Source organism: Camelus ferus, chromosome 1 (genome assembly GCF_009834535.1).
Source record: "Camelus ferus isolate YT-003-E chromosome 1, BCGSAC_Cfer_1.0, whole genome shotgun sequence".
NCBI lineage: Eukaryota > Metazoa > Chordata > Mammalia > Artiodactyla > Camelidae > Camelus > Camelus ferus.
This window is the reverse complement of record NC_045696.1, coordinates 70,305,185-70,314,166: the sequence shown is the minus strand read 5'-3', so window position 1 is coordinate 70,314,166 and position 8,982 is coordinate 70,305,185.

The following is an 8,982-nucleotide window of genomic DNA, read 5'->3' as shown; positions in this document are numbered from 1 at the left end:
CTCTCAATATACCCGGTTCATGGAATGATTTATTTAAATTTTACTTCATAAGGTTTGTCCCATTTTCTGACATAGAATCTAAATTATGAGATATTTCTTAGGACCAGCAGAATAGCTAAAAACACAGTGGTACGACAAAACAGATTCTCTGCAACAGTTCAGATTTCAACTTTTCATACTTTCTAATAATAAATAAACTTGAATTTTATGTTTTTTTACATAATGTTATTGTCTTAAATACGGAGAATTTTTAAGTTGTACAACAAAGTGTAATTGGATTAGTTCTTTGTAGATTTTGTTTAATGTAAATCACAAATTAGGGAAATTTTTATTGGATCATGTGTTCTGTAGTTGGGGGTTGGTAGGCAAGGCAAAATTTAGGGTTACCAATGGAAATTTAGTTTTTACACCATGTTACATTAAGCTGTGCTACATAGTTTTAAACAGACACTAGATAAGCAATCATTCTACAGCTTTCTTTAGTGTTGCTAAGATCTCCTGGGCTGATCTCCAGCATGCAGAACAGGAGGTATGATATTTTAGAGTGGCTCATCTCAGACAAGGGATAAGTTAAGATTTCAGTAAATACAGTTGGCCTTTGAACAACACACATTTGAACTATGTAGGTCCACTTACATGCAGGTTTTTTTTTTCAATAAATATACTGGAAAATTTTTTGGAGATTTGCAACAATTTGAAACAATTCACCAATGAGCCACATAGCCTAGAAATATTGAAAAATTTAAGAAAAAGGTATACCACAAATGCATAAAATATACATAGATACTAGTTTACCCTAAAAGGGGCATAAGGTGAGTGATATTTAATAAAAAATCAATAATATATGTTTTATTACTGTTTTATAACTTTGTTTTCAAAGAATTACATGACTAATGTCTCTCTCTTTCATAACTGGATAAACTGCATATCACCCTATGATGATAGGTAAGTGTTTTTTTTAAATGTAACAATGTTTCCAACACTGTATTATGAATAGACTGTATATAATACTCTGTGCCATAAAATTTTTATAGTGATTTATTTATTAGTGAATAGGCTAGGCTACCATGAAGCAATGGTATGGATTACACTAGGCTACCATAAAGGAATCAGACTGCTGTTTCTTTGTTATCAATGCATGAATTGCTATACCTGTAAATAAATACAAATTTCTTTTTCACATTATCTTTTCATTTTTGATATCTAGCATTAGTAACAAGGATAACATCTACCATGTTCTGTATCATATAAGACAATATTGAAGGGGGTAATGACAGATGATTCATTTTGTAAACAGACAACATAAACTTATGCTACGATAAATACAGCACAGTACTGTAAATGTATTTTCTCCTCCTTATGATTGTCTTAATGCCATTTTTTCCCTAGCTCACTTTACCATAAGAATACAGCATACAATACATATAATACACAAAATATGTGTTAATTGACTGTTTATGTGATAGGTAAGGCTTCATGTCAACATGGGCTTCCTCCTACGTACTGGGTGCTGGTCGAGGTTTCAGACACAACAACACACAAAACGCCCAAAGTGCCTGCTTTTAGAGCTTACATTTGAGGAGGAAGCATAGAAAATAAGCAAATAGACAAACAATTACATAATATTCAGACAGTAATTGTGCTGCAGAGAAAATGCAGTGTCAAGGAGATAGGAGTAACAAGGAAGGGGAAGGTTGCTATTGTATGTGAAGTAGTCAGAAGGACCTTCTAACAAGGTGACATTGAAACAGAAGCTTAAAAAGGGAGAAAGCAAGCTATGCTGATAGCTGAGGGCCATGAGTTTCGGGTAGAAGGATGAGAAGTTCAAAGGCCCTGGGGCAGGAGCTTGCTTGGCTGGTTCAGAGAGCACCAAGGAGGTTGGCTGGGGGGAATGATCCAAGCAGAGAAATAGGAGATGAAGTCAGAGAGGTAGGGCTAGGTCCTGTAGGGCCTTGTGGCATTGTAAAGAATCTCATTTTTATTCTAAATGAGATGGGAAGGCACTGGAGGATTTATATGGAAGAATTGGTCTGGCTGCTGAGTCAATAAGGCCATAATAAAACGAGGGAAGCCGGGAGTCCCACTAGGATGCTATTTACTTAAGAGAAAGCTAACTTAGACCCAGGTGACAGCAGAAGAGGCAGTGATGAGTAGTTGAGACGAGGACTCTGGGTATATTTGCAGGTAGAGCCAAGATTTGCTGATGGATTAGACATGGAGAGTGAGAAAGAGACAAAGATGATGCTGAGGTTAATGTCCTGAGCAACCGACAGGATGAAGCTTCTGTTTACTGAGAACAGGGCAAGCTGCAGGAGAAGCTGGTAGATATCAAGCACTCAACATTGAACATGTTAAGTTTTAGCTATCCATTAGACATCCAAATGTAAATATCAAGTAGACAGTCAAACAGGGGAGATCCAGGCTGAAGGTGTGAATTTAGGCATTTTCAATGTGTAGATATTTAAAGCCATGAAACTAAATGAGATCACCAAGAGAGTGGGTGAACAGAGACAAAAGAAGAGGTTTAAAGACTGGGCCCTGGGGCCTTCCAACATTTACAAACGAGGGAGATAAAGAAACAGCAGTAGTGACTAAGAAGGAAGCAAGTGAGGTGGAAGAAATCAAGAGAGGTGGTATCCTGCAATCAAGGGAAGCAAGCTTTTCTAAGGCAGAGGGAATGACCAATGAGTCAAGTAGCATGAGAACCTGGAACTTACAAACAGATTCAGCAATGAAAGAGTCATTGGTGACCTTTACTAAGGCATTATTGGTGGGGTGGTGGGAATACAAGTCTGACTGAAATGGGTTCAAGAGAAGAGGAGAGGAAAGCAATGGGAGACAAGGAGAATCATCAGTATAGTTGTTTGCTATGAAGGAAAGAAGAGAAACGTGCTGGTAGCTGGAAGGAGAGATAGGATCAAGAGTTTTTAAGCTAGGAGAAAAAATTTTTAACAAGATTTTTTTTTTAAGATGGAACACATTACAGCTTGTGTATATGCTGATTGGAAAGAAGGCATAGAACGAGGGGCATTGATGAAGCAGAAGGAAGAGAAGAGGACTGGTGGGGTGGTGCATTTGAGTAGGTGAAAGGGGGTGGTCCGAGTAGGGTGGAGGAGCCACGGTTTGATAGGCGAGCAGACAGTTCGTTCACAGAAATAGGAGGGACGGAAGGACATATGCATACAGATGCAGGGGTGAGGGTGGGTAGATGTGTTAGTGGGTACTCATGGCGATGCCTTCTATTGCTTCTGTTTTTTCTGTGAATGAAGCAAGGACATCAGCTGAGGAAGCCAAGAAATTTGGAAAAAGAAGGGGTATGAAATAGTCATCTAGAGGAGTGAGGAAGTGAATGGCTGGGGTAAGTGTAATAGGACAGCCTCCTTGAGGTTAGTGGGCATTGATTTTTTAGTGACCACCTCCTTCTCTGAATTCTAGCACTAATACTCTCCATTATTCATTTAGCACATAACCCATATTACTTCCTACTATCGTTCATCTGTTTTTGAGAATCTTACCCCTCTTTTTTCCCCTAATTATGCTTCACCTGTTTCCAAAGACGATCTGAGAAAACTGACATGCAATAGAGAATTATTTAAAACTACATAAGTTATTTAAAACTTCAGAAAACAGAAAGGAATATATGTGTGTAGTCCAGTGCTTCTGTGACTGTGTGGGGCAGACTAATTCTCAGGTGCAACGTTAGCAAGTGCATAGGATTAACATACTACTCACATCCTCCGAACTGGCCTCTACCACTAAGAAAGGTGATACTGGCCCCCACAATTATTTTTGTTTTATTTCTCCATCTTTCAGAAGATGGCTGGTAAAGTCTTTCATTGGAGACTCCCTTGAAGACGCTAAGAATTTAGGCCAAGAAGACAAAGGAATGTTCAGAGAACATTTTAAGAATAGAGGAGATTTTGCTGATGCAAATTGTGAATTCTAGAGGACTCAAGGGAAGGATTTGGGAAGTTGAGGAAGACCAGGCATCAGATTAGGAGATGTACAGAGCTGGACAGGGATGACAGCCAGGTGATGAGGCATGGCTGGGAGTCTGGGGCTTCTTGCATTGAATGACCAAAGCAGGGACAAGGTGTGAGGAGAGTGGTATGGAAGGCCTACAAGACAGAAGCTGTGTGTTGGATGCTGTGCACCAGCCAGACCCCCACTTTCAGTACCCAGGCGCTATTCCCTCAGCTGCTGGGAGAAGCCAAGCACTTGAGTTCCTCCAAGGAGATTCACCTTCGCTGAAGGTAGATGCTTTGTCCAAGGCCATGCTTCCCTCCCTGGGGGGCAACCCACATCCAAAAGCAAGTGAAGGTGCAAGTACAAAGGTCCAACCCCTTTGTGTCAATTCAGGACATCCCAGAGGGGCTGTCTGAGCCTCAAAGCTCCCCAAAGATCTGCCAAAGCTTCTGCTACATCTGCTTCACAATTCAACTCCTCCTTCTGCTCAGTGGTACTTTCTTCACTCCCTTACAGGTGTTAGTCCCAAGAGCACTCACCAGTAGACTTCCTGCATGGAAACTTCTTTTTCAGAGTCTCTTTCCTGGGAAACTTGTTCTATGCCAATGGCTAACAGAAGTGGTCCTAGGAAGCAAAATCTAAAATGAGATTTTAGAGCTGGATCACAAACCAGGCAGCTGACAATGAAAATGTCCTCACTACTAAGTGGAGTATTGCAAGCTCCTAGCATGCTATAACTGTATGAAAGTAAAACTTTCATCAGTGGAGAAGCTGGGATGGCATGACCACAGAAGGTGACAAGGGCGATATCTCAGGCATTTGAGAGGTTACAGGATGTTGTAATCGCATGGATTCAGATGGCTGTCCAGGGAGCTATTCCTACACTAGAGAAATACAATAAAAGGTGTGAAGGTGATTAGTAACCAATCTAAGACAAACCATGAGCTCAGAGCACTTCCCTGGTGGCATGTAAGAGACTTATCTCCTGTGGTCACAGGGCAGAAAAAGCAGAGGGTCAGGCCTAGGACTTAATTATGAGGGAAATGGAGTTTCAGAGAAGAGTGAATTCTCATGGCAATTCTGCTTTGCCAAGATTAGGGCCTTGATTGAGAAGAAGCAGGTCCCTGTGACTGGGAATAAGGACATCTGGGTCTGGGACTCTGAAAATATCAAATTCTGAGTTCCTCTGAATGCTTTGGGCTTGCAGAGGAGATCCTCCCCTTCTTACCAAAGACTTAACATTCTCCCCTGGCTCAAAGAGAATTCAGAGGTTTCCATTTTGCAAGACACATACCCAGCTCAGGAAATACATCCCCTCTTGACCATCAGAATGATAATTAGTTAAGTCACGAAATAATCCATTCAGAAAGTGCTAAGACTAAGGGAGGAAAGGATTTTTATATCCTCAAGGAGGTATAGGATCCAGCCAATAGGTATCAGCAGAAGCTGGGGGAGTACATTTGGGAGTGGGCCCTGAGGGTGCTGGAAGAAGAAGGGCAGAACAGACTCTGGTAGGGTGAGTTTATTGACAGGGAACCCTCTCCATGATACAGGATTTAATGCCCAGGCCGATTCTAGGACTCACTGCTAATGCACTGCTAGGTGGCTCTCGGAGGCTCAGAGACAGTGACGGCACACACACAGTGAAGTGGATAGGCCAGATTGCCACGGCAGGTGGTGGAAGAAGGAACCACAAGACTCAGAGAAGTGGCTTGAGGTAAGAGTACATGAGCAGTGGCAATGGCTTGGATGGTTGGTCAGGGCCTAGAAGGAGAAATACTGGAAGATAAGAGACAGCAGTAACTGGGAAATTGAGGGGTGGAGCCATGGGAGTGGGCACAGAGTGTGAAGAGCTGTGCATCACACGGTAGTGCCCTCGAGCAAACGTCTGCCACAGGAGGCGAATCAAACACCCAGGGAGACAGAGTGACCAGCCACCATCATTGCCCAGCTCAGTGCTGTCACGGGGGGCCCACGGACACAGTAGGCTTGGTTGTAGGGATGAAGCCATGCATGAGCCCCACTCATCAGGGCCCATCTAATGGCTGAACGTACAACTTGCTCCAGACGCAAGTCGTCTCGAGGAGACCAACCAGCCACTTGGTGGTAAGCCGATTACATTGGTACTCTTCGGTCAGCAGGTTAGTGATTCATCTTGACTGGAATTGACATATATTCCATGTGTGGGTTTTCCTTTCCTGACTGCTGGGCTTCATTTTCCAAGGGCTTAGACAGGGTCTGAGCCAGTGACACAAGAGACCACATAATATTGCATCAGACCACAGGGTGCACTTTAATAAAACAAATGTGGTACAGAGGTAAGCATATGACCATCAATTTTTTTTCCTATCATATACTGCATCACCTAGAAGCTACTAGCCTTCTTAATAAAATAATGGAATATCTCATTGAAGGTATTACTGAGGTGCCAGCTTGGAGCTTATAACCTGTGAGGATGGGGTACCACCCTCCAGGATGCAATTTACACCCTAAATCAATAATCATTATATAGTGCTATTTTTCTAATAGGTAGAATACAAGGATATAGGAAGTAGAAGTGGCCCCATTTATCATCACTGCCAGTAACCATCTTGGGGAATTTTGATTACTGTACCAGCAACTGTCACTCTGAGATCTAGAAGTCCTGGTTCCTAGAGGGGAAATGCTTCTACCAGGGACACAGTGAGAGCCTTTTAAGGCACTATGTGCCCATTCAGTCACTTTGGGCTTTTTGTGCCAAGTAAAGGAGTCACCACTCTGGCTGGGTAATCGACCCCAATCACAGGAGACAGGACTACAGATAAATCAGCAAGGCTAAGTAGAAAACTTGACTAACGTGATTAACAAGCTTGATATTTTAAGAGAATCCCATATGCATCAGAGAACGCCCACTCTTTTCTAGCACAGAATACTTTTAAAAAGTGATGATGTGAAATCAAAAGTCTACTACACAAATACTAAAGAGTCCATAGCATAGGGATCAATGGTTTCCAAACATCTTTGATCACGTACCTCCATTGTTGTAATTTGGGTTCCCTGGGAAGCAGACTCTGAGATGGAGACTAGTGTGCAGAATGTTTAGGGGGCACTCTTGGGATTGATACCTATGAATCAAGGAGAAAGGAGGAGGCAGGAATGAGCAGAGGGAGAAGTTGAGCTGCAATTCCATACCAACGAAGACCTCATCCCAGTGTCACTGGGGGCCCTAGAGCTATGTCAGCCCTTCAGAGTTGGGGCAAGAAGATCAGGTGTTTATACTCCTGTGTTGAACAGTCATTGAATGCAAGCTACCTGTGGAAGAAGGTATGACCTTGAGCAAGACAATCCTCAACAAAGGCCATTTTCTGTCAGCACTCCTAGCAACTGGGAGAATAAATTTTTCATTCCTAAGAGAGGGATCTGGGTAGTGCATCACATAAATTTTGAGTATACGTATCTAATACATAATAGTACAATGTTTATAAATTACATACTTTTACTGTTTTATTAATATATATATATATATACACATGTTAAACATAATAGAAATTTATAAAGAATGACATAAAATGAAATAAACAACATATTAAAACATTTTGCTAATGGGTGATGTTTCATACCAATATTAACTAATATAAGACACAATGCACACTTAGGGTAGGTAAGCTTCATCATGAACAGTAGGTTATAAACCACTATTTCCAATAATCTTCTTGATAATTTCAATCTGGGGGGGCCAACATCTTGTGTGATCCTTCTAAACCATTCTGCACTGTAACGCAGCTGACAAAACGTTAATACCAGAGCTACCAGCTCTGCTGTTTTCTTGTTCACCTTTGCTTGCATAATTTGTATTATTTTCAGCTGTGTTTCTTTCAAAGATTCTTTTTAAGCATGCTTTCTTTGAAAGTGTCTTTTGTGAGGGTTGCTTTAGTGAAACTAAGTAATTTAGTCTAAATATCCACTTACCCCAGCAGACCTAATTTGCAATGTTTCTCAATGTGCTGAAGGTAGAGGAAAGAGGAAGGCTGCCACTGTCAGCCTCTCTACATTTTGGAACTCACCTGCTGCCCTCGTGATACTTGATTCCCACGTGTGGCTGTCTGAGACAACCTGGTGAGGACAGCAGTGTCCATTTGGGCAAGAAATATTAATAAAGGTTAATTTCTTACTTTTTAGACAAAAATAAGTAGCAAGAGTGGTTCTAAATGTTTTCTGTCTGTACCTCGATGGCACGTCTTTCACACTGTCTTGTGGAGGGACACCCCATTTTAGATCTCTGATCCAGTGAGCAGAAGGGTTGTCACCCAGATGCAGCACCTCCCTCTTGGTCAGTGCTGAGAGATACTGCCTCTTGAATTACTCTTCTTTCCCTTTGTGCATTGTCTGCCACCTTTCCTTCTGATAATACACCCTTTGTGTTTTTGTCTCTAATTAAGTAGGAGTCAGTTTGAGATTCAAGCAGACCTACAAGACTGTTTCCTACTAAAATGTTGATGTCATCCTTTCTGCTATCCTGAGGGACCTTTGTCCTTGGGGTCCAGGTTTTAAATTATGCTCAGGTTCTTAGTGGTGTCTCCATGAACTATCCACAATAATTATATGTGAAACACAACATAGAAACTTATGAGCAATTCAACATCAAAAAAAATCACACTGGCAAAAAAAATTTTTCTTGAAACAAGAAATCCTGTTTAAGGAGATTAGATTCTCAAAGCTGCCTGTGCTGGCACTTTGGAAAAACATGAAAAAACATGGCACTGAGGAAAACAAAAACAAAACAAAACAAAACCCTCTCATTCTTGGACCCCACCTGCATCCATTAGGATTAGGGTCAGCTGTGAGGAATTAAAGAATGACAATAACAGTGTCTTACCCATGATAGGTGTTGATTTCTCTCTCATACAAATGGCTATTGGCTGGCAGAGCAGCAACTCTGCTCCATGAAGTCCTTGGGAGCCACGCTCTTTACACCCTCCTTTCTGTTATCCCTGTGACTTTTGTCCTTGTGGTCCAGTACAGTGGGTCCAATTCCAG